The 27,147-nt window shown below is 41.6% G+C and overlaps 1 long non-coding RNA gene across 1 annotated transcript; it reads right to left on the bottom strand.

Moving 5' to 3' along the window:
* Positions 1-2,046: 2,046 nt before the first annotated feature.
* On the bottom strand, positions 2,047-21,840 carry LOC122902185. The gene is made up of 5 exons (XR_006383760.1): positions 21,669-21,840; positions 20,749-20,866; positions 18,819-18,876; positions 5,341-5,435; positions 2,047-2,199 (listed from the first exon to the last, which is right to left on the bottom strand). It is a non-coding gene; the product is annotated as an uncharacterized LOC122902185 (long non-coding RNA).
* Between the last annotated feature and the right edge of the window lie 5,307 nt (positions 21,841-27,147).

Raw genomic sequence — 27,147 nt, 5'->3', positions numbered from 1 at the left:
TATGCTATGTGTTTTTTCCTTTTTCTTTTCCTTTTTTTTTTTTTTTTTTTGCCACAATTGAAAATTAAAAAATTATTTGACAGGTGTCCACGTGGAACAAGGGGTGTTTCTGTTGTCTGTGCGGATAGCTGGAGTGAGACCACCCAAAGTGGTTTTCCCCAGGGGTAGGGAGGGCGGAAGAAAGTGGTCAGCAGGTGTCTACCTGAGGTGGGAACATTAATACATTGAGCAAAACCAAGGCTGACCCTGGTGCTGTTTCTCTTTCAGGAGCAGCCCCAGAAGGCGCCCCATTCTTGGGCCTCCTCCTTCAGTCACTGGGAAGTAAACAGAGATGGGAGGGTCCCTGTTCTGGGAAAAAGCTAATCAAATGATCCAACTGCTCCTCCTTCGCAGCCCCGAGAGAGGTACCAGGAAATACAGAGTTGGCTGAGACCGGGAGGGCCATGAATAAGGGAGGCTGTCCGGGACAACCGTTCCCCTCCTCCCAGCTCCTCCCAGACCTTTGCCTTCACACGCTAGCCCTGGAGTAGGTATCACCCAGGGGGCTGGAGTGAGACCCTGGCTCGGAGAACACAGTCGCCCAGCCTTCTGCTTTCGCACTTTGGAAAAGAAACCATCTTCTCTCCCTATCCTGTTATTTAGTGTTTGGGAAAGGACCAAAAGTCAGCTAGGAGGCAGAGGACTGAGAACCACTGTAAAGGTAGGCATCCACGGAACAGTTGTGAAGCTTGTAAATCCAAACCCCCATGAAGAGTTTCCTGATGAATTCCCTGGTGACACTCTTGGCTGAGATGGGAGGGCGGGGGAGGGGCTGCAGAGAGAGAGATGTTTCTCCCTTACTGGGAAGCTGTGTTTCTGTGACCCTATTTCAATCTTTGGTAATGAACCATTTCAGAACAAATGAAGTCATTGGAGTCACTGATAATTACACAAATTTTCTTTTTTCACTTAAAACTCTTAAGTTTCTATCCACAAAGTCCCATTTTTAGTAACACATTGAATCCTGCCAACATCCTGAGGCTGATTTTGTCTTTACACTTCTAGGAATTTCCGAGGACGTGGGGGTTTGGGCTGCCAGGACGGATGTGGATATGTGTGACCAGCAAGGAGCTTCTAAGGTCTGAAGATTGGGAAGGTCGAGGGTCAATCCCTCCTAAACCCCAAAGAGAGCGTCATCTCCTCTCGGGCCTTTTCTGTGAGTTCTCCTTCAACCTCTTGAAAACAAGATCCCCATTTCACCTCGGCCACAAGGTGATCCAGTGCCAGGAGTGTTTTTAGTGACTCTAACCCGTCCCCAAGGCCACATCAATGCAACGTCCAAAAAGGCAAGCATTTGGAACTCTGAAACCCCTGGAGACAAAAACAGGACTCTGTGATGATGTGGTTTATGGAGTCTCATTTTTAAAAATCGGACACACTTACCACGAAAGATGCTGTGGAAAAATAATTGGATTTACCCCAACTCCTCTGCTATTTATTGCCTTGAATGGCACTGAGGTTATATCAGAACACAGGGGAAGAGGCTTTGGAACAACTAAACCACATTTCTCCCAAAAAGTAAGTCTGTCATTAACCCTTTGTACAGTGTAAGCCATGTGACTCTTGCACAGTGTTTGTTTGCAAAATACCAAGACAAGGTTAACAAATGTAAGGTGTTTTATGCTCTGAATTGAGGATGTGGTCCTGTTGTGTAGACAACAGGGTCTCTAATAGCCTTACCCATCAGTGGACTTCAAGTCTTAAGACTCAGACATTTCTCTCCCTCCAAGAGCTAAGGGCCCAGCATGCAGAGGGATGGATGGTCTTCCTTCTGTCCTCTGCTCTCTGCAGGAAGCCAGCCCCAAGGGGTATGTTGCACAAGCCTTGTTTGACCGTGACTGACTTTACTGTGTACTTGGGTTTCAGGACCTCAATATTTGCAGCTCCTACGCTGCCATATCAAATCCATGACAGCTTGTGGGGGAAGCTCATAAAACGCCTTGGAAATTAAAACAGTTGACTGCAGCAGGACAAAATCTAGTGGCTATTTGACAGGCAAGATTTTGCAATTAGAATTTTTATTCCAGCTGACCACAGACAGACCCTTGGCTGCCATCTTCCAAGGGGCTTCTGAGAAGTTTGTAGAGCTCCCATGGCCGGTGGATCACGGCTTAGTCAATGATATCAGATGTGAAGTCGCTCTTCCTGCCACGAATCCATCTGTAGTTAAACAAGATAGTCTGAATGTGCCAATAATTTGCTCAATTTTGCACAGCCATGTTTAAGGAGGCAACAAGAAATCTGCTTTCAGATCTCTAGGGAACTCTCAAATCAAAGACAGCAGAGATCAAAAGTCCTTGAAAAAGCCATCTGGGAACTTTTGTGCGCTGACAAGTTTGCTCTTGAAGCTCATACACCACACTTGCAAGATGACAAACAGATACCACAGACTTCTGGGGAAATTCTGCACCACACTCTGCCCTGAAGATAAGCCATACACTCTCTAAGGTCATATGTCCCCCGCTGATGCAATCCCTGCCCCAATCCCCCAACCACAAGGTCATTGGCTTTCATGGGAGATAGAATGGACACCTCTCTGCTATTGCTCTAGTGATGCGCTGGGTAGCAAAGAAGCCAATGGTGCAACAATGGTAGAAATAGCCACCATTTCTTAAGGACCTGGGAGGTATGATTTTGCTGAACTTGTAGTATACACTATGCAATTTGTCATAATAATTCTATGAGGAAGGCATTAGTTTCGCCACCTTACAGACAGGAAGTAACTTGTCCCAAGGTACAGAGCTTTAAGCAGCCTAGCCCAAGTTTCTAATCAGGTAGGTTTGGCAGGTTCACAGTGCTGCCCTCTCGGGAAATTGAATGATGCTAGAGAAATGTCATTTCTCCTCTTTGAAAACTCAATCTGTTGCATGATTGTTTAATGTCCTTTTCAGCAGCAGTAGCAAACTTCTACTCCTCTGCTGCATCCCAGTCAGAACTCATGTTCTGTGTAAAGACATCTCTGCCTTTTCTAGGCTCATGTAAATGTTCTTTTCTCAACACCCTCAAGACATTTTATGCAGAACTTCAGGGGTGCAGTGATCTTATTTGAATAATTATTTGTATATTTGTCTGCCTCCTATTGAAAACTAAGAATTTCTTAGTGCAAGATCCATGTCTCCATAGCTTTTGATCTAGGACTGACATAGTGCTCAGCTCTGTAACTACTGCTGATAGGTGGACCAAGGGGCCACGGATCCCTAAGAAGTGTACCATGTACTCAATTGTGCCAAAAGTATTAGATCAAACCATTTGGAACTGCAATTTTTCTAGGTCAAAAAGAGTCAACTGCAGGTACTTCTGTACATTTCAATCTAATAAATCTATTACAGTGGATGTGGCTATTCAGAAACGTGGCTGGTTTTCAAATTTGATGTATTAAAAGTCACACATCTAAGTGAATGCTTTATGAATCTGCTGTCACATTTTATTGAGAATGTCCTTTATTTTGGTAGTTCTGAAACATTCAGTGTTGCATACCCCAGATCAGCTGGTCTTCGGAAGTCCTTTCACTACTCAAGGTGTTTGTCACAAGACATTTGGGATGCTTGGAAAGGCAGTGTCATGTAACGCTCGAGAGCAAATTTCTAGGTGTCATCTTCAGCAAAAAGTCTCTACTCTTTCCCCATCTGCAAGAGCAGGATCTCCAGGGTGTCTGTCTCACGAGGTTGTTGTAGGAATTACATGAGGTAATACACACTGCTTAGAACAATGTTTGGGACACACTCAGAGCTCACTGAGTGTTTGCTGTTATTATTATTATCATTACGGAACTTGGTGTTTGTGGAAGGCATGCATGTTGGAATAGCAACAGAGTGCATGAGTAGCCATGAAGAAAAATTAAGTAAATGAGTAAAGGGATCCCAAACAACATGGACTCTATCTTTACCTAGATAGCTCCCTGATGGAGTATGTAAATCGGAAAATTTTAATTATAGGAACCAAAGTATCTTAAGAGTGCACGATTTTTGCAGTTTTCTGAGTGCCTAAAGCCTTGTCATTTAGTCCTCCATGTGGTATCCCAGCACTCGGATTCCCGCTGCTGTCCTTTACAATACCATGAGTCCTATTGTACAAATCCAAGTCCAGCTGTGGTATTTGAAAATAATCAAACTGGCGTCACCAATTCACTTCTTCCTTTCTTTTCCCTCAAAGTTTCTTTCTTTCAAACAGTTTTGAAATACCATTACTAAATTTCCTCTTGCCTTTTAAATATATTACACATTGTGTTACGTATTTGTGGTTGAGATAATCACATGGTTCCATTTGTTTTAAATTAAATCCGTTTAAGCTACAAAAGTCTCCAAGTGTCCTGGTAAAGGCCTGCTCTGCATGCAATATGGGCAGAGCCCACAGCCAAATAATTAGGAACTAATTTGTCAGAATCATAACCTGCTCGCAACTTTTGAACACTATCTGTCTAAATTCCTCTATGGAGATAAAGCTCAGCTTTGTGGAAGTTCAACCCAACCCAGTAGCCAAGGGGATATTTAAAGTGAATGGGTCCGCTTCTAAATTATAACCAGATACAGGACCATTTCTTTGTGTTCCATGTTGAGTACTGTCCGACGTTGTTCCTAAATCAACTGCATGTTTGGGGACAATTAGAGAAAGAAATTAGATCCAATGCATCCTTTTTGCAAGTCATGAAATGAAGGACAAAAGACAGGCGCTGCAGAGATAGAGGACAGGAACCAATTATCAGAAGCAAAGTAGCAATGACAGGCTACAGCAACCTTATTCAAACCTATGTGGGGAAAAAAGGTGTATAATTACACATATATGTGGCCAGTCATGTTCTACATAAATTTAAAACTTTCTGTAATGCAGAGAGTTGTTTGAATCCAATATTAGAAGTTGCTCTTTTAAAAAAATTCTTTGTAAAAAAAAAAAAAATGCTTCATGTAGGAACTCAGACTAAAAGGTGGATGTGGCATGTGGTGTACTTGGGGACTGTTACGTTACTTTCTGAGTTTTAAACAAGTATGCTTTTTAGAGTATTTCCTAATTCAAATTTTTTAAAACAGGGGCACTTGGGTGGCTCAGTCAGTCAGGCGCCTGCCTTCAGCTCAGGTTGTGATCCCAGGGTTCAGGGTTCCAGCCAACGCCAGGCTCCTTGCTCAGGGGAGCCTGCTGCTCCCTCTCCTCCCCACTTGTGCTCTCTGTCACTATCTCTCTCTCTCAAATAAATACATAAATAAAATCTTTAAAAAAAATAGAATACATTTTTTAAAGCAACCAAAAGTAAACCTACCAACCCAAACATGTGAAATGAGAAGAGTCCTTTAGGAAGACAGAACTCACCTGCCAAGAGAAAGGCACATGAAGAGAAAGAAACACAGATCATCATGCTATTACTTTTAGGCAGCGAAGAGTTAGCACGCCCGTCCTCTTGAAGTCTGTAAACAAAAAAGAAATATAGCATTAGCCTCAAAACTGTGAAAGTCTCTCCCAGACGCTTTTCAAGATCTGAATGTTTGTTTTATTCTGCAGGAGGAGTGCTGATGAAAGCCACAGTTAGTTTCTAAGAAGAGGAATAGGAATTTAAGAAAACATCTCCCTGCTCTGGTGGCAATGGCTTTAGAGGGAAGCACATTTGTTGGCCACATTTTGCACCGTTTGGGGCCCTTCAGCTTTATCCAAAGCTTTTGCTAGCAGGACCTCCTCCCTGCACTCATCCCTACATTATCACTTTCATCCACCCAAGTTAACAAAAGCTCTGTGAGGAAAACGGATTCTAAGTTTGGGGAAGGAGTGTTACTCGGAAACCTCGGGGTTATCTAGCAATAATTGCACTAATAATGGTAAGGCAGATCGGTGGACGTCAGGGGCTCCAAGGGGAATCATTAGGGTTGAGGTCTCTGGGCATTCAGCCAGTGATTTCCTTGGACTTGGACTGCTCAAATCAGGGTTCTTTCTTTCTAAATTATTCCTATCCTATGCCTGTGCTGGGTACAGAAATGAAACCTAGAGGATAGATTATAAAAGTGAAAAATGCAAACTTTGCATTTGAAAATACCATAAGCACAGTAAAAAGACAAATGTTAAGCTGGGAAAAAATGTTTGCCCTTTAAACTGTAGACAAAGATTTTTTGATATTCTTCATGTCTAAAAGCTTCTGAAAACAGAAGAAAAAGTTCAACTACTTTATAGATAAATAGGCTAGAGATATGAACAGATAGTTCATAAAGATAGGCAAATGGCCCTTAAAGGTGTTTAAACTCACTCATAATGATATAAATCCAAATTAAAACTTTATGGAGTTACTATATCCTATCTACCAAAATGGTAAAAAGAAAAAGAAGTTAGGCAAAATACTTTTTCAGTCAAGCTGTGCACAAACAGTCAATTTTTAAACAAAATGCAAAATGGTTCAACTCCCAAGGAAAGGAATTTGGCATATCTAGCAGAGTTCCACATGTGTCTACTCTTTGGCTCATGAATCTTACTTCTGAGAATCTATACCACACATGCATGAGCATATGAAAAAGTATATTGTCAGGGTAATTCAGTGCAGTATGAGTTATAATAGGAAAGGACTGGAAACAATTCAAATGTCTATCATTAAGGAGCTGGCTGAATAAGCATTGGTACATCTGCTCAGTGGAGTACTATAAAGCCATTAAAAAAAGTAATGAGAACACACAAAGAATACATATCCACATAGTTTTGTGTAGTAAAAAATGGAAGTACTATTCCAGAAGGAGGAAACACTTCCCAGCTCATTCTACGAGGTCAATATTGCTTTGATATGAAAACCAGACAAACACATCATAGAAAAACTGTAGGCCAACATCTCTTATGAATATAGACACAAAAGTCCTCAACAAATACCAGCAAATCAATACAGCAATATATAAAAAGAATTACACACCATGGTCAAGTGGAATTTGCCCCAGAAATGCAAGGCTGTTTTAACACTTGACAATTAATTAATGTAGCTCATTGTATCAATAAAATTAAAAACACATTATCATCTCAATAGATACAGCAAAGCATTTGACAAAATCAGACACTTTCGTAATAAAAGCACTCACCAAACTAGAAATGGGAGGGAACTTCCTTGGTCAGTTAAAGGCATCTATGAAAAACCTGCAGCTAACATCATCCTTAATAGTGAATGAGTGGAGAGCTCCTGCTGAGATCTGGAATAAGACAACGATGTTCACTCTTGCCATTTCTGTTCAATATTGTACTGGAGATCTAGCCAGGGCAATTAGGCAAGGAACAGAAACAAAGGGCATTCAGATTGCAAAGGAATAAGGAACACCATCTATTCATAGATGGCATGATCATATACACAGAAAACCCTAAGGAATCTACTATCATAAATGACTAATAATCAACGATTAATGGTCATTTATTAGTCTGTAACTAATAAATGAGTGCAACAAGGTTGCAAAATATAAGATCAATATGCAAAAATGGAGGGACAGAAATGTTTAAATGATCACTTGTAAAAAAGGGACTTCTCCCTTTCTAAATTTAATTTTAGAAAACTCTGAAAATTGAAAATAAATAGATATGGGCGCCTGGGTGGCTCAGTGGGTTGAGCCGCTGCCTTCGGCTCAGGTCATGATCTCAGGATCCTGGGATCGAGTCCCGCATCGGGCTCTCTGCTCAGCAGGGAGCCTGCTTCCTCCTCTCTCTCTCTCTCTGCCTGCCTCTATGCCTACTTGTGATCTTCTCTCTGTCAAATAAATGAATAAAATCTTAAAAAAAAAAAAGAAAAGAAAAGAAATAGATAAAATGAAATTAATTGTGTACCAAGTTGGTGGCATAACTACATATAGAAAAATTAGTTCACATGACAATAATATGCAGTAATTTCACTGTCCATCCTGAGTGGAATGTACTCCAAGGACAAAAAGAATTGCAAGAATAATTTTATTATTTTTTTAAGCTTTTTTTTTTTTCATTTTATTTATTATTTGACAGAGAGAGAGAGAGAAAGAGAGAGGGAGAATACAAGCAGCGGGAATGGGAGGGGGAGAAGCAGGTTTCCTGCTAAGGAGGGAGCCCAATGTGGGGCTTGATCCCAGGTTCTGAGCTGAAAGCAGACACTTAAAGACTTGCCACCCAGGGGCCGCACAAAAATAATTTTAAAAGCCTTAACCTGTTTTCAGTAACCACGTCATTGGTGGTACTGTTAGTTTTATTTTGAGTCTATCATGTGTGTGTATCACAGGATAAAGTAAAAGAGTAATATTCTGTGTGCCATTGAGAACCAGGACTTCACCATGGAAGAAAGGAGACATAGGTGATGGTTTGATGGGGTTAAGTCTGAGAGTCTTGAATTTAATTGGAAGTCAAAGTTACAAATTTATAATGCACTTTATCTTTAAAAATATAAAAAGCATTTCCCATTTCTGTCCTTTGAAAAGATCTAGAGGTAATGACTAACATGGTAAAGATGAACATTTCTAGTGCTCAGATTGTGGTCCCTAAACATCATTCCCAACTTAAAAGAATGAGACCTGATTCTGGGTCTATAACATTTTGTCTTACCAGAAAGCAAGGAAGAGCTATCAAAGACTATCACAGATGTTGAGGGGTCAAATTTTGTCTCCAAAAAGATATGTTCACAGCCTAACCCCTGGTACTCATGAATATGACCTTACTTGGAAATAGGATCTTTGCAGATGAAATCAAGTAAAATGAGGTGATGATACTGGGTTTGAGTGACCCCATCACAATGACTGGTATCTGTATCAGGAGAGGGAAATTTAGACATAGACAGAGAGGGAGAGAATACCATGTGGTGTTGGAGGCAGAGATGGAAGTGATAGGTCTACAAATCAAGTAATACCAAGGACTGCTGGGACTTGCCAGCAGCCGGAGAGGGGCATGGGACAGATTCTCTCTCAGTGTCTCCAGGAGAAGCCAAGCCTGCCAACAACTTGATTTTAGTCTTCTAGCCCTCAGAACTGTGAGACAATAACTGTGTGTTATTTGAAGCCACTCAGTTAGTGATACTTTGTTACAGCAGCCCTAGGAAATGAACCTGAACCCAGGTTATGTCAGACACACTCAGGAACCATTTGGAAGGACCTACCACTGGCTTAACAAGGCACAATCTGAGCACCCACAAGGATAGTAGTTCTAATAAACTAAAACTAAAACAAACTAACATGTTTAAATCTATAAAATCATACTAATGCCTAAAAAATAAAAAAAAATTAGGTAACTTGGGAAACAACTTGAGAACTCAATAATGTGATAATTAATACATAAAGAAGAGAATCGAGCATTAATTCTGCCTTGGCATCCAACTCTTGATTTTGGCTTGGTCATGGTCTCAGGGTTGTGGGATCGAACCCCACAGCAGGCCCCACACAGACTCTGCATCGGATTCTCTCTGTCCCTCTTTATCTGCTCCTCCCCCCAACCCGTGTGTTCTCTCTCTCTAAAATAAGTAAATAAATAAAACTTAAAAAAAACAAAAAACAAAAAGAAGTAGTATTCCAGGTAATTTGTGATAGAATATCACCATTTTGTAGTTTCTAATGAATGCATGGGTGCTGACAACAATCACCCATGACTAGAAATGAAAAGGGAGACAAGTCATGTGTCTTTTGATACAAGTATCTGGCTCTATGATGTACTCTTGGAAAAAAAAACAAAAAAAAACAAAAAACTTCAAACCTAACCTGATCAAATCTTTGGATCCAGTCCCCAGTTTGCAAAAAATATGAAGGGCAGATGAAGTTATTGAAAAAATATTATGGACATGCAATCAGCAAAATGCAGGGCAAAATCCTACAAGAAAACAGATTTGGTCTTTTAAACCAACAGATTGCAAGGAAAAACAAAAACAAGATAGTCAGGAAAGTCCTGGATTAGAGGAGACTTGAGAAACATCAACCAATTATAACTAGTGAAATTTAATTTAAATCTTGATTCTTATTAAAAAAAAACTGAAGGCAAAAAAATATTTATGAGGTAATCGGCGAGAGTGGCTGGATAAAAATTACTAGTAATTTTTTTAGGTGTGACAATTTATGTTTTAGAAGAATATCCTTATCTTCTAGAGATAATCATCATAGTGTTTATAGATCTGAAGTTAGATCTGGGATTTTTATCTAAAATAATTCAGCAAAAAAAGTAAAATGAAAAAATTCAGCTGAGTTTGGAGGAGATGGATGGGGGAACGTGGGTGGAGTAGGGAGAAATTTAGATTGGTCATGACTTTATAATTATTGAAGATGAGGTCATGGGAGTTTATCAGACTTCTCTTTCTACTTGTGACTATTTTTAACACTAAAAAGTTAAGGGCAAAAAACTTAACTGAAGGAGCGAGGGCCTCTGACCCCAAAAAACTCATAATTCAAAATGTTAGCAGGAACCAGTCAAAAAGGCCGTGCAGAGAAAGGAGCCCCGTTACCTCCTCCAGGCAGTTGTTTTCTCCCCACAAGCGCCAGCCACAGGGAGAGTCCTGCCCTAACTCTCAGGGCCACAGTGAAGAGTACGGAAAGGTTGAAAGCATGTCACAAATACAAAGCGCTAAGTGTTTCACAATAGTCGTTGCAAGGCAGTTCTCTTTATCTTTTTGCTGAGTTCAGGCTCAGGGCCACAACACTCCTTTGGACTTGTGTATTTATTGCCATTGCCCTGGGCCCTTAGACACAAAGATAGATCCAGACCCCTGACTGCCAGGCCCTTCGTCTGATATCCAGACCACCCACCCACTTCCCATGGCAACTTCCATTTCAGGAAAATATTTATGGGAAGGCACCTGCTCCCAGGGTGAAAAAAAAAAAAACCCAGCGGTGGAACTGAAATCATTTTCTCGCAGTCTAGTTTTAATCCACCACACGGTGTGTTGAGGGCATTAATGAGTTGAAGATGCCTCCCATGGGAGCAAAGTCACAAATCCCACAACATAATGACGTTTCATCACAGGAGGGCCTTGGTTTGTAATAGAGACTCATCACTGCCAGAGTGCTTGGTAAATAATGAATCACTAATGAAATAAACACCTGTGGAGTTAGACATTGTAGCTGCCAAGGTAATAATTACAATTAATACGCTCACAACACATGCGAGTCAATGGACCCCTTATTACTGACGTCATCTGGAGGCTTTCTGGCAGCAGTTGTAATTGAGAATTAGTATAATTAGCAATAATCACAATTACATGTGAAATTTCTACGGCCCCTCTCTAAGACTTCTGTCTCAGTCTGCACAAACCTGTAAAGAAGGTTTATACCTTCTTGTCAAGTAGGATTATACCCATTTCACAGATAATGAAAGGGGTCAGTAAGTTTCTCGACATCTAGCAGGTTAATAAAAAATGTCCAGAGGGGTGTCCTTCGCCAGCCCATGTAAGGACTTTGCTCTCAATAGCATCTGTGATCCAGAATTTCAAAATTTATTAAAATACAAACCTTTAAATACCAAAGCTGTGCTAATCCAAAAAATTAGTGGGAAAGGAAATGTTGCTGTCAGGGCCTGCAGAAAATTTCCAAACTTTCCTGCAGGACACTGTTTTTCAATGAACTGTGTCTTTTTATTCCGAGTTAGATTTTCTATGGCAGTGTTCTGGGCTGCATATCAAATAATAAACATTTTCTGCAAAAATTAACTAAAAATGGATCACAGATATAAATGTTAGAGCTAAAAGTATAAACTTTCTAGAAGAAAATAAAGGAGAAAAATCCTTATGACCTTGGGTTAGGCAAATAAATAAATAAATAAATAAGGAAAGGAAGGCAGAGGGTAGAAAAGAAAATGTTGATAAACTGGACTTCAACAAAATTTAAAATTTCTGCTCTTTAAAACATATTATGGAATAAATGAAAAGAGAAGCCACAGACTGGGAGAAAATATTTATAAACCACAGTTGGTAAAGGACATATCTAGAATGTATAAAAAATATGCATAAGTATATATTATATTGTATATTATATTCGTTATATTATATACTTATTAACATATTATATAATATGTAAATGTATTTTATATTTACTACAGATATAAAAGAGAAAGAGAGAGACAAAGGGGGGGAGAGAGCCCCCCCACAAATAATAATAAGAAAATAAAATATAATAACAAGAAAAACCCAATGTTTAAAAATGTGTAAAAGAACTGGACACTTCACCAAGGACATACTCATGGCAAATTAGCATAGTAAGACATGCTGAATGTTTGTAGGAAGAGAAATGCAAATTTAAATTAAAATGAGATACCACCATATATCTACTGGAATTAAATTTAAATGATTGATAATATCAAGTTCTGAAAAGGATGCTAAGCACCCAGAAATCTCTTACTTTGTTGGTGGGAATGCCAAAATGATACAGCTACTCTGGGAAACAATTTGCTAGTTTCTTATAAAGTTAAACATATACTTACCATACAACCCAACAGTCCTACTCCTAGGTATTTACCCAAGAGAAGTGAAACATGTGTCCACATGAAGACCTGTATGTGGACATTTACAGTAAAGACCTGGTCATGAATGTGCATGTTAGCCTTATTTATAACAGTTCCAAGTTAGAAATGCCCACCCACTAGTGAATGGATAAACAGACCATGGGATAACACACATAGGAACAGATTACTGATTCATACAACAATATAGACGAATCCTGCAACCATCATGCTATGTGAAAGAAGCCAGACACAAAAGACTGTATATGGTTTGACTGCATTTAGATGACATTCTGGAAAAGCCAAAACTATAAGGGCAGAAATCAGATCAGCGGTTGTCAGCAGTAGGTTCCTCTACATAGGGGTACAGGAAGAAAGTGACTGTAGAAGGGCACAAGGGAACCTTCTGAGGTGAAGGTTATGTTCCAGATCTTGATTGTAGTGGCAATTACACAACTAGATGCATTTGCAAATACCACTTTGAATGGTACAATCAAAAGAGTGAATATTAAAATATGTAAATTATTCCTCCATAAACATCACCAAAGAAAAGCACTTGTTAAGCATAAAATGCAGTGTACTATGTAAGGTACAAGAGAAAAGTCAATCAATTAGAGAAGTGACCTTGTAAACTGAGGGATCAGTGGTTTTGGTAGGAGTATACAAATAATGTTTAAAAAATACTGAGCACTGCCAAGCTCAGGAGAATGAGCAGTAAGTGCTGGGGTGGTATATTTGTTTTGTGTGGCTGCTGTAACAAATGACCACAAACAGAAATGTATTCTCTCACAGTTCCAGAAGCCAGAAGTTCAACGCCAGATTCACTGGGCCAACCCCACCACCCATGCTGGCAAGGCCATGACCCCTCCAAAGACTCTGGTTAGCCTCCCCTCCTTGCTCCTCAGCTGCCGGTGGCTGCAACCGTCCAGTCTGCCCCTGTGTTTATCATGCCATCTCCTACGTGTGGAATCTCTCTCTGCCTCTCTCCCATGAAGATACTTTCTGGACTAAGGGTCCACCTGGCTAATCCCTTGTCAGGATCCTTCACCTAGTTATATCTGCAAAGATCCTCTTTCCATATTAGGCAATATTTACAGGCTCCTGGGAACAGAACTTGGTTTCAAGGGGTGGCCATTATCCAGCCATCTACAAACAGTTACAATGACATTACTGTGGGTTGGGGTGGTCAAGAGTGTTTCATGGGAGAGGTAAACTCTGGCTTTGAGGATTGGACTGGAGTTCAACAGAGGCTGGATTCTTGACACAGGGAGTGGTTTTGGAAAACTGTTGGTATTAGCAAGCTTTTTGGTAATACCTTGGCTTGGCTTGACTGGATGAATCGGGATGGAGGTCAAGGGTACGGGAGGAAAGAAAGTTAACAAGTTAGCTTAAGGTCGGAATGTGGAAGGCACTGGGTTTTGTGATAAAGAATTTGAGCCTATAAGCAGTGAGGCACCACAGAAGAACTAAAGCAGTGGGCTGTGTGGAAGTATTGCTTTAGGGAAATGAAACTGGCAACAATTTATAGGATGGGTTAGAAGAGAAGAAAGCTAGAGTCAGGAAACCAGTTTTGAAACCCATCAATCTCTGAATTGTGAGGTAAGGAGAGTTGGAATTAGAGTAGTGGCTGAGGGAGTGGAAAGCAAGGGATAGAGTCAGCAACAGGGCTGGCTTCATGGGTGTGTGAACTCCATGGTCACATGGGGCCCGATAATCCGAAGAGTCCTACATTTGGTTTATGCTCTTCTATCTCTGTCTTGAAAATTTTAATAATTTTTAAAAAAGATTTTATTTATTTATTTGACAGAGAGAGATCACAAGTAGGCAGAGAGGCAGGCAGAGAGAGAGAGAGAGAGAGGGAAGCAGGCTCCCTGCTGAGCAGGGAGCCTGATGTGGGGCTTGATCCCAGGACCCTAAGATCATGACCTGAGCCGAAGGCAGAGGCTTTAACCCACTGAGCCATCCAGGAACCCCCAAAATTTTAATAATTTTATCTTCAAACTGTGTTTCATAAGTTAAGTCCAGTTGGACAATGGACCATATGCAGGAACATAGCACACAGGCACAATATCCACCATTCTTACCACTCTTGTGTCCTCATGTGCATAGAGCATTCGAGACGAGTTATGAGCACAGACTTCCAGTAGACACAAAATGCATATGAGTTCAGTGAGATGCAAACTGAATATAAGGCAAGTGTATTACCTCAGTAACTGGGCAACCAGAGGCCTTAACGACCCCAAGAGGCCATGCTTCTCTGTTTAAACTTAGTTAGAACACAGAAAGAGGGCAATCACATTCTAAGAAACACAAGCAACCAAGAAATCCTGTTACATACTTTCTGCCTGTGTTACTCCCCTGTATGTGCAGTGTTCGCTGTTCTAGTGACAATGACATGGAAGTGCACATGTGAGCTATGAAACATGAACTCTCATCTTGGCAATTCAGCATACAAGGTAAATGCTCCAATATTTGCATTTAAAGCTGGTATGGCAGGGATGCCTGGGTGTCTCACTCGGTTTAGTGACTGTGTTCGGCTCAGGTCCTGATGTCAGGGTCCTAGGATCGAGCCCTGTGTCTGGCTCCCTACTCAGTGGGGAGCCTGCTTCTCCCTCTCCTTCTGTGCTCTCTCCCTCTACCTCTCAAATAAATAAAGGAAATCTCAAAACAAAACAAAACAAAACAAAAAAACTCCTGGTATGGCACAATATAAAAATGAATGGAGACATTTTGAATTTTAACTTTTCTTTAGAATGATCATAAATAGCAAATAAAAAAACATCAAGACAAATTAAGAGAGTCCACAGAAGAAAGGAAAAGCTTCATCAACAGCACTCCTCTTTGAATAGGCGGCCCTTCATCAGTATTTTGCACTAGATTACACTGACTACATAGCCAGTCACCGTCAGAAGGCACCATGCAGGACGAACCAATGCAAAAAGCAGTTTAAGCAGTTCAAGCAATCTATCCTCCACACCTGACCACAGCATCAGCATGTCAGCCAACACCGTAAACAAAGCCTCTGTTCAGAGTAAATAATCTCACTTTCAGTAAAAATGGTTCTATTAAAAAATTGTGGTAAATACATAAAACATAATATTTACCATCTTAACTAGTTTTTAATATACAGTTCAGTAGTGTTAAGTATATTCACATTGTGCACAGCCAATTTCCAGAACTTTTTCATCTTGGAAAAGTATAACTTCCCACTTTCTCTTTCCTACCAACCCCTGGCAACCACCATTCTACTCTGTCTCTGTGACTTGAGATACTTGATATAAGTAGAACCAGGCAGTATTTATCTTTTCCTGCCTAGCTTATTTCACTTAACACAAGGTCTTCAAGGTCCATCCATGTTGTAGCATGAGACAGGATTTCCTTCTTTTTTAAGGCTCAGTAACATTTCCTTGTGCACATATATTAAGATTTTGTTTGTCCATTTATCCATTAATGGACATTTGAGTTGCTTCCTCCTAACCACACTTATTTTAATTGCAGTCAAAATCTGCCTCAATTCCTTTTGACTTTGGTAGTTTATCTTCCACCTATTCATCCTTGACTCACTCCACAGAGTGGAGGTCATTCAGAGACAACTCCAAGAAAGAAAGAGAAAGAGAGAGAGAAAGAAAGAAAGGGAAAAAGAAAGAGAGAAAGACAAGACAAGAAAAGAAGAGATATTCTGGAAAAGGGGAAATGCAGGGGACAAAATAGTAAATCAGGGTCCATTAGAAATTTGGCTTACAATGTTTTCTAAAAACTATGCTCCCATAAAGTTTCTAGATTGGTCTGGAACCACTGCTTCTCACCCAGGGCTTCTCTTTTTCAGGCCATGGCACATATAGGAAACAATAATATTTGTATGTCATTCAGGGGTAAACTGATGAAGTTGCTCTCTACCAAAGGGGGCTGCCCCCAGCCCACACTCCAACCCCAAGGACGGAAGGAATCAGAATCTTGGGCCCACGTGGGATCTACTCCTGGTGGGTCAGGCGCTGTTCACACCCTCCAAGAGCTGCACTGCCAGCTTACTGCCTTGTAGGGGCCCTGCTCTGACACAAGCTGCATGTTTCAATTGTCTGTAAATAACCCAAGCTGTAATTTCTCCAGCAAAAAAAATCTGTGAAGCAGAGGAAAGCACCTGGGCTTGGGAGTTAGTACAAGCGTAGCTCTTTCTGTTTCCATTACTTACTAATTCTGTGACTGGGCGAGATACTAAACTAAAAATAAGACTAAAAATACGTGCCTTGTAGGAATGCATGGTAAGTAGATAGAATGCTCCTTAGGCACCTAACACATGCCAGACCCATAGTTGATGCCACAAGATACTTGTGTTCACAGTAATGGAAGTACTAAACTAGATACTATGCCATAGAGCTAAGTAGCTCAAGGGAACTGTCAGTCTGCGCCTCCTTCCTTCATTGCTTTATTCATATGAACAAATACAGATTGAGAACTAAGTTTGTGCCAGACACTACTGGGTTCCAGGGAGACAACCAGTAAGCTAAAGCGTAGAAGAAAACTTCCAATAGGGATATTTGGAATGGAGCCCAGGGTTTGTAACAAAGGGTCCATGTGACTTTGGGGGAATCACTTCTACTTCTCTAGTCACTGTATTAGTCTGCTCTCACAAGCAACTCTAATACTTAAGGAATTTAGAAAACCATTTCTTGCTCTTCTTAGAGAGGAATATAAATTGGCTACTGTTCTGCTTTGCTCCAAAAGTCAGAGTCAAGTTGCAGCCAGGATGTGCTGTTATGGGGAAGGGCTGAAACAAGAAGACCCCAGCCAAACTAAGCACTGCATTTAATGTTTCTGCTCTGAAGCAAATGCCGCATCCACCCATATCCCATTGGCCAGGGCAGGTCACCTGGCCAAGCCCATGGGGCACGATGATGGTGGGGAGGAAAAAATAATCAGAAGCAAAGAACACAATCTACCACTACCAGTTTTCCTACTTCTGGATTGAAGATACCAGGCTAGAGCTCTCTATTCCTTCAATTCTATATTTAGTAATTCTATGATGCAACAGAGGAGAGAAGTAGAATTGCTAATTACTGTTATGTAATTGAAACCAAGAGAGCCACACTGCCATTCTGCCACATGAAACACAGAATGTTCTGGACAGGGACCTACACTATCTGAGAATTCCAGTTCATCTTCTGCAGGGAAACAAAAGGATAAAAGTAATTTTACTAAATATGCTGTTGATACTGTTTTTCATTTTGATCCCTGAGGTCTTTGTGAACTTCACTATACTCCTTGGTGTTAGTTTTGAGTTTGAGACAACAGGTGTATGCTAAGAACTGGGCCCTGACTTTGTCTCAATAAACTAATATTAAAATTGTAAGGCACTAGAGGAGGGGCTTGCTACTTCAAAAACCCTCTGTAGTAAATCTTTTAAGGAGGTACAGAATTGTTTTTAACAATTGAGCTTCCATAATCGGTAGTTTGCAAATGTAGATTTTAATTTACTGTCAATCTGAAAAAAGGGCTGGAATAAGATAAACCTCCTCAAATACACTGGCCATTAGGCCAATCAAATTCTGTGTTACGGATCCTGTGTCAGCCTGCAAATATAGCTTCTAGATGTTCAGATTCCTATAGGCTCATTAATGACTAGTTTCATGTATTGTGCACTGAACTAGAAGGAAAAAAATGATTTCCATTATGCTCTTACAAATGGCTATCAACTTGGAGGACCTATTTACATGCCAAGTATTACACTGTGGCTTTTCGTTTGTGATCTTTACTCTCACCATATCTCTGTAAGGTTGAGTATTACTCCAGTTTTGCAGAAGATGAAACCAAATTTTCTAGAGGTTCAATAACTTGCCTAAATACTTAACAGAGCCTATTGTCAACCAATGCTACTGTGATGCCAAAGTTCAGTCCATCTTGCTGAAGATGAAGACCAGAAAACTCTTTTACTACCTTATCTGCAAGAAGATGGAAGGCTAAAGAGCTCTTTCTCATGTTTTTATTTCCAATTGTCATTTTCCTCCCTGGAGTTCGAGAGCTATTATGCTCTAAGGTTGCTGTATGCAGGATGTGGCAGGATGAACTATATAGTTCACTGTAAGGAACATGGATGCCTTGCTCTGTGTGCTTGGGAGGAAAGTTTGATTAAACAGGTTAATTGCAATATAGTCTTCTATACATGAACAGCATGCACTGAGCTCTCCTTGGCATTAGCTTTATTTTGACTCCACTGGGGCTCCTGGCTACATGCTCAATGGATAGGAATGAGAGCCCTAGACCCCAGTTTCACGTGCTGATATATGCTAATTATATGGTCTTCTTGAAGTGGGAATGAACTAAGGACTCAACAGAAGAAGATAGCTTTTCCTTCTGGCTAATAGATGAGAAGAGTCACCCCATCACTTCAAAGGTACCCATGTTCATCCACCTACCATGGACTGTGGCCATCCATCTGCAATGTCACTGACTCGGCAGCCCTTCCAGCCACATCTGGAAAAGTTAAGTGAATTACAGAGTTGACATGTGTTGGGGAATGCTTTCAGCACAGCATACTGACAATAGACTAACACACTTTTCCTCCCCCTGTTTGCATCAAACCTAGTATGTTACGTGAAAGTTAAAGCTTCAAGGTTTCAGGTAAGTCAGTGAAAACATGTATAGTCTGATATGTACTACAACCAACGGCAAGTCTTTGGAAATTAAGATGTGATGGACCCAGAAGGGCTAATGAGATCTATAAAAAGGGTGACCTGTCCAGGGGAAGCTAGCGGGACCCATGACAGACCCAGGAGTTGCACCCTCAGAGGACAGGTGTGTTTTGGTACCCCTCACACACACTACACAACTGTCTCTTTTCCATAGAGTCTGAGAACCCTCTGAAGAATGGAGCACGTGCTCTGTCTGAAGGACCTCACAGCTCCCCTAAAGATGGCTCAGCAGCTTTGTGGACTGCCTTGGATGGTTTCGGTTTTCTATGTGTAAATTCCCAACAAGCCCCTCAAATCAAGAGCTGTGTCTTAAGATTTTATTTATTTATTTATTTTTGAGACTTGACAGCCTTGAGCTCAGCCACATGGAAGACACTTCATAGCAAATCCCTCTTGTCCTAATTTGGCACGAGATATGGCAGCCCAGTACAGGGACACCGGAAGTAGTAGGATAATCTTGTGGTTCTTTTAATCATTCTCTTCTACAAGCTCCTCAGCTAAGGAGAAAATTCTCCTTATTTCTAAACATTTTAAAATGGTGTTCTCACTCACCATACATCCATATAGGCTTTCTACTGAAATACTTATTTTTATCTTTTCTCCAAAGTCCATGGCATCTCCTTCCTGATATAGCTTCTTAGAGAATTTGAAGAAAAGAAGAGAAAGTGTGTGGCTGGGGAAAGTGGGCGAAGAAATTCCTTAGCCTTGTGACAGAAGCTTTGGACTGTAGGGGTGGTTCCACGGTGGATCTGGATCTTGTACTGGTTCCCCTTAAGTTCCTGATTTCCCCAGTTTCTCACTGCTGCTCCAGATCGCCATTAGAAAGAGTCATTTGGAGAATCTTTGCCATGGCCTCCCTCATTGCCATTGAGATTCAGAGAGGCCATTTTCAGAGATGAAAGCTCATCTTGAGGATTGGCTGTTTACACCAACTCAAGACAGGGATGTGTGGTGAGAAGTCCGGTAAGGCAAGGCCTTCTGCTTTGTACAAATGAACTGCGAGAATATTCCTTTTAGGAAAGCTCAATAGAATCCACTTTAATTTTCTAGAGAACTTGGGGGGAAGCACAGCTACCTGACAGGAGCAGTGACTACATGAAGGTTTGGTGGAGCTCACGTTGAGTGCAAGGGGCAGAAGGAGAATTCAAATTTGTATCTCCTAACACAGCTCACCAGGAGCTCCACAATACTCTGAGTGCCCAATGGGCTGTGTGTGGTGTCTTAGGGCCACAGACACCCCAGAGATGGATGAGCTCGTGGAGGTCAGAGCAGTTCACCTTTGTATATTTATTATATATATTTTAAAGAATTTATTTATTTATTTGAGAGAGAGAAAGAGAAAGAGAGAGAGAAAGAGATCACAAGTAGGCAGAGAGGCAGGCGGGGGGGTGGGGAGGGGAGCAGGCTCCCTGCTGAGCACAGAGCCTGATGCAGGGCTCCATGCCAGGACCCTGAGATTATGTCCTGAGCCGAAGGCAGAGGCTTAACACACTGAGCTACCCAGGCGCCCCTCATAGAGACATTCTTATCTAAAATGTATTACGGTAATACCGTATTAGTGACCCTTAACATTGGGTCGAACACACACACACACTCACTCTCTCTCTCTCTCTACCCCCCGGCACCCTGAATTAAGGAAGACGTTCCAACTCACCATTTTGCTACTTCTGATGAACACCGCCGAGGTGTTAATACTGCTTCTCCACAAGAACAGCGGAGGGGTTCTAAGCGTGAGCTCTCGTCAGACGGCCTTATTATGTAACCTTGGACAACTTGAAAAACAGAAAACAAAAACAGAACAAAACAAAAAACCCTTTATGGCACACGGGGTCGAAGAGTAAGATGACGTATTTGGAGCCCATAGTAAGTACTCCGTAAATATTGGCTATTATTATTACTATTATTACTGTTGTTGTTGTGACGTGAGGGACCCACGGTGAGGCCTGGCACCAGCTTCCGGACACCACAAACGCCCTCAGCCTCCTAAAGGAAACGCTTTAAATTCTTGGCAGAGATGAATAAGCTGTTGCCTTAAAAAAGGCTGTTTGGGCAGAGCAGGCCCCCGCAGTGGAATTAAGGGGGGGGGGGTCTTCACCTCTGGAGAGGAGGAAGCGGTCCCGGAGCTCCCGCGCCCCGGGCTGGGGGTGGGGCGCATCATGGCCGCCAGCCGCCGTCTTCTCCAACCACCAGGAAACTGCAGTCTTTGGATCTGTTGGCTCAGCCCAAACCCACGCTTCCAATTTTCACACTATCTGTAAACGTTGAATTCTAAAGTCTTTCCTATTTAATATCAAACAAGTCAGGGAGAAAAAAAAAAAATCTCATCCTCTCATTAGCGCGGTGCCAGACTTGCACGGGGACATGGCGGCGACTGGGGCTCCGCGGCGCCGAGACCGCAGGAGCGTTTCTCAGATGGCCGAACGGAGAGCCATGCATCAGCCTACCGAAACCTCCCGTGCCATTTGGTTTAAATATTCAAGTTCCTTTGAGGTGAAGTAAGGATTAGAACCAGAAGGAAGGCAGTTTACAATCTGTTAGCCTGGGCTCCACATGCTGCAGCTGTCACAAACGTACCTCCTTTCGGCAAGAGGGGTCACTGTCAGCCCCGAACCAGCCCAGCTCGGTTTATTGTTCGGAACTGGACTTCCGCCTTCCCCTCAGCCTCTGCCCAAGGCTGCTCGGCCCTCGGTCTGCACCGACAGACCAACAGAAATAGAGTGCAGGCCACAAATATGGAGCGCGCATGTCATTTAAAATTTTTCTAGTAGCCACGCTAAAAAAAAAAAAAAAAACCAAAACCCAAAACAGACAAAAAAAACCATAAACCAGGGAGATGAATTTTAATAATATAAACCAGTATATCCCAAATTGTATCATTGTATCATTTCAACACGTAATCCCTATAAAAGTTGTCAAGGAGATATTTGACATTTTTTCTGGTACCAGGTCTTCGTTGAAATCGGGTGTGTATTTTATACTTACAACACACCTCGGTTGGACCCGCCACCTTTCAAAGGCTAAATTGCTACAGCAATGGACAGCACAGGTCTAGACGAATTCCACACACTGCACTATATCCGAAAGCAGCAGGCTGGTGGTGAAAACAACCAGCAGAGTCTGAGGAAGGTTCTCGGGAGACGAAGAATTGGGAAGACCCTGTGAAACAGAATCTGTCACCACAGCTCCTTTTGAAGTGCATTTGTTTGCAATAACTTCTATAAACATCACCAGTTCTCTCTCCTTTGTTTCACAGTTTGGGGACCCAATTTATCTCTGATGGAGGAGAGTATTATTTTCTCAGCTGCAAATCATGTTAATTGGGCAGCAAATACATAGGAATGTGGAGTAAACACTCCTAATACCTTTAACGCTTTGATGACTTTTCCAGCCCCATACTGTAGGTACTGTATTGAAGGGGGGTAGCAGCCCGTGTTCCTTCTAAGGACAAGCCGCTGCATACTGCAGGGAAAGGGGCTCCTGGACACATTAGAAAGGGGACGCATTTCAAAGTTCTGGTCTCAGGTTACTTGCCTTTGTTTGACACTCAGCTCATATCATTTGACCACAGTAAGTGCAAAAAGGCAAATCATCGGGGGTCTTCTGACAAGTTTGGGAGGGTGTTGCAGGGTCTAGAGGCATTTGTTTAAAGCACTGATGTCTTTCCGGGGGAGGGGGGGCGGTGTCCCAGATGCTTTTGCTTCTCTAACACTGCCCTTCTCTTAGCTCATGGGTTAGTGCATGCCTAACCAACTCTACTGGACCACGAGAGGTCTGCCTTCCTATCCTGAAGTGGGAGGAGCAGCTGTGGAACAGAGAAAAATTTAGAGAAGCAGAATGCTGACCTAATCTTGGGCAGATGAGTTGTAGTGATGAATGTATATGTCAGCTGAAGATCTAGACGTTGGCTTCCATAAAACCATCCAACTTGTGCCCACTGGAACATCTTGCTGTTTGACACCTGCGGACTTGGAGCACACAAAAACCTCGGGCAAATCTTCAAATGCTTTTTCTTCAGAGTCCTCAATATGACCCTGTTTCTCTTTCTCAGATCCCAATCCTCGTTCTGCTTCCCATGGGTCCCTTTATATCTCAACAGGGATGACATACCACTTGGTACTCAGAGGCCCAACACCACAGAGGACCCGTAGGTTCGCACGTCTTTGCCCAACCACAACTTCAGGAAGAACATGGCTGATGTAGGTTAAGTTTAACAGCTCCTGGAAAAATGAACTTCCTTATTCCTAATTTATCTTCATCATTGTTCACCCGCAAATGCCTAGAGGGATATAGTTAGAATCACCTGGGCAGCCTACTGAAATACAGATTTCTGGGTCTTCCACTTATAGATAATCTGATTCAGTAGCTCTAGGAGCATGGCCTGGGAATCTACATTCACAGCTGTACTCTGGGTTCCTTTTATGCCATCTACAGCCCATACCCTCGGGAGCCCTGCCGGATATCTGTGGGAGTAATGCTTTCAATGGCAAGAGTTCATGTCAATATCAATGTATAATTCTTTCCTCTGCATTCAAAAGATAGGATGATGATTTCAGCATTGCATTCTGCCAAAGGAAATGTACTTCTGCATCTTACTGATTCCTCCTGGACAACCAAATCATGAAAAAGACCTATTTCCCCCCACCCCCTGAGTTTCAGAGAATACCTTATAGGGCAGCCAGACTTTGTTCCCAAGGGGAAACACAAGGTGCCTACTCATTACATTGCCTACAACCTGGGAAGCATCAAAGGGGTTACCGTACCCCATGGCTTCCTATTGGGAGTCTCTTGTGCTTTTTAACATGTGACCCTGTTATCCTGGCCATAGGTAATGAGACTAAGGTTGGGGCCCCATTTGGAGTCAGTGCCGTCCATATGACGGCAGTGATTTATGAGTGACAACATCACGGAAGTGCCCCCACACTAAAGGACAGGCATAGCTCCCCAGAGGAGCTTGCTTATGCCACTGAGAGAGGGACTAAGGGGGAAGGCAGGCGGATAGAGTAAAGCACACACAGCAATGCTGTGGTAGCATCACCACTCGGGTGGGAGACCAGTGCCCGTGATTGCAGTAACTAACAATTTACCCCCCCCGAAAGAACTAAGTTACACTGACTGTAAGAGCTAATATTTATGAAGCATGTGCTCTGCAGCAGACAAGGTACTACTTACATGTAATAGCTCATGTAATCCTTACAAAAGACTTTATGGTTAAATGATATGAGCTGTTAATATCCCGATTTTACATTTGAGTAAATTGAGCTTTGGAAAGGACAATTTGCCCAAGATTAGCAAGTGCCAATGCTGGAAATCAAACCCAGTTAATTTGTCTTGGAGCGCATATGTGTTTTGTGGGTAGGGCTAGCTCCATAATTTGCAGGGACCAGTGCAAGACAAAAATATGGAGCCCCTTGTCCACGAAAAAGAAAAAAAAAATGCCATTAATATAAAGCTTTTTCTTTTATTGCATGATCTTCTTGTTAACTGGTCTTGGTGATTTGGATTTATTTTTTAATGACAGTTTAAAAAAATTTTTAAAATATCGCCATTCATCTTTGTATTGTGCAATGCCAGTTTACTTCATATGCAGAATCACTGAAATTCTACAATTCATATTTTGTACTTTGTACAATGCACACAAAATGAACTCATCTGTTTTTATTTCACTTCTTGATGCGTTCACATTCACCAACTCACTACCTCTGACTACTGAAGTGTAAGGATGGACAGAAAAGATCTGGAACTATGGGTTCCTCTTCCTTTCCCCTCTTTTTCCTTGTTTTAGGTGTGAGTGGTTGGCTAAAACAGAGAAGGAACACATGTAAGAAAGAATATGATACAGTTCCTTGCTTGTTGGTGGTTTTTGGCATACCATTTGCCTTTTCTTTGCATTTGATGCAAAGTCAGGTTAGACGCAATGCATGGCCTCAGGCAGATACCAGGGCTCCCTCTGACCTAGTCATCAACCAAAAATGATTACCTTCCGGTTAGTTTGAAACCACCTGCACCATGGGTTCACCAGGAATGTGTGCTGAGGGGGCATCTGAGGCGCTGTGTATGACTAGGTGGGCAGAGACATACATACTGTGGCAGCCCCTCTAGTCACATGCAGCCTCCCATCATCCCATCGGACTTCACTTACAAAACATAAGTGAAAGGGTAGAATTATTAAGAATTTCAAGACGGTGCCAGCAGAGCATTAAATCAAGAACAGGGCCCTTTTGAGTGTGGCCGGCCGTGTGAATGCACTGGTTGCACTGTCTGTGAAGGTGGGCCTGAATGGAGGAACAATCTGTAGTTTTTGTCTCTAAGCGGTTGTTGGATGATGTAGAGCGCTACAGCATCCGGAAAAATGTTCCAGCCATGCAGCCTCAGAAGTGGATTCCTGCCTTGGAGATTTGTTAAAACTGCTTGTGTTGGTGAGATTTGTTAAAACTGCTTGTGTTCAATGAAGCCCTTTCTGGGGGGCCTGTGGGACTTCTTGGACCTTTGGAATTCTTCCACAGGCAGCAGGTGTGAGAGGAGCAGCACCCTACAGAACCTCCACTCACCCACCTGGATCATGGGAGTTCATCTTTGGATCCGCCTCCATCTTTGGAGGCAGTCCAGTCCCGTCTTCATTGTTCTGGACAATGGGGCTTTGGAGTGACAGGCAGGTAATAAAGGTAAGGAGGCTGGTTTCAAACTTCTCATTACCTCAAGTCCCCCAGTTGGCCCTAACTGCTGTTTCCACTAAAATGTTTTCCTGCTAAGTCATCACATTTATTTTCTTTTGTTACCTCCAACCACCCTAGAGCTCCCCTCTTCCAACCCATCCCCTTCCCAGGTTCCTTCTCCTAAATAACTGTTTTGATTATACTACTCTTCTTAAAAATATTCATTGGCTCCCCACTGACCACTGGATTTCATCCAAGTTCTTTGTCTTGTCATTCAAGGCCCTCCCCGATCTGACCTCAACTTACCTTTCCATTTGTGTTCTCATTCTTTCCTTCTGGGCAAAAGAGCAGGAGCACATGTGATCCTTGCCTTCTTTGTGCCTTAACTATGTCTTTCCAATTTCCCATCCTTTCACACTTAGCATCTACACAGTGTACTCATCACAAGTGCATGGTGTTTATTTATAAATCTTTCCTCCCCAGAGAAACATATATGGTTGACCCTTGAATGACATGGGTTTGAACTGTGAGGGTCCACCTAGACATGGATTTTTTTTTTTAAATACAGTACTGTAAATATATTTTCTTTTCTTCATGATTTTTATAACATTCTTATTTTATTGTTAAGGATATAGTTTATAACACATATAATATTCAAAAATTTCTAGCCTTTTTTATTCAAAGAATAGTTTATAATACATTTAAGGTACAAAATGTAATACATACTACATATAAAAGCTTATGTTATGAGTAAGACTTCCAGCCAACACTAGGTTATAAGTAGTTAAGTTGTGGGGGAACCAAAACCTGGGGAGTCATGAACTTTTGACTGTGAAGGGGTTGGTACCACTAAACTCCACATTGTTCAAGGGTCAACTGTGCAAATATATTGTGCATCTATGCTGTGGTCAACACCATGTAAGAAACAAACGGGAAGTGTTTGAGTTCTGCAATTTAGCACATACAATTAAATATGGTCACTTCTTCTACTTCTGCAGAAGATGATTGACCAAAGCTGTTCTCTTTGTTTAAAGTCTAGCTACAATGTAAGTTATCACACAAGCAAATTGAAACAGGATTTCATCTTCTAACTATTAAACCAGGGTAGATTAAAATCATTCAATAACCTGGGTTCACGAGATAATGGGCAAGTAGGAACCGGCCTCTAGTCACTGGTGGGAGTTGTGAATCGGTACGGCTTGGGAGGGCAAGTGGAGAATATGTTTAAAAACCTTAAAAGTGTTTATGCCTTTTGACCCTGTAATTCCACTTCGAACCCTGTAATTCTATGTTAGTATTTATTTCATGGAAATCATCAAGAAATGTGCACAAATATTCTTCTACAAAGAATTTTAAAACAGAAATCCAAATAAACAACAGGGAACAAGTTAGATCAGCCC

Source organism: Neovison vison, chromosome 1 (assembly GCF_020171115.1).
Source record: "Neovison vison isolate M4711 chromosome 1, ASM_NN_V1, whole genome shotgun sequence".
NCBI classification, from domain to species: Eukaryota; Metazoa; Chordata; class Mammalia; order Carnivora; family Mustelidae; genus Neogale; species Neogale vison.
The sequence above is the reverse complement of the archived record's forward strand: the minus strand, read 5'-3'. Positions and strand labels throughout refer to the sequence as shown.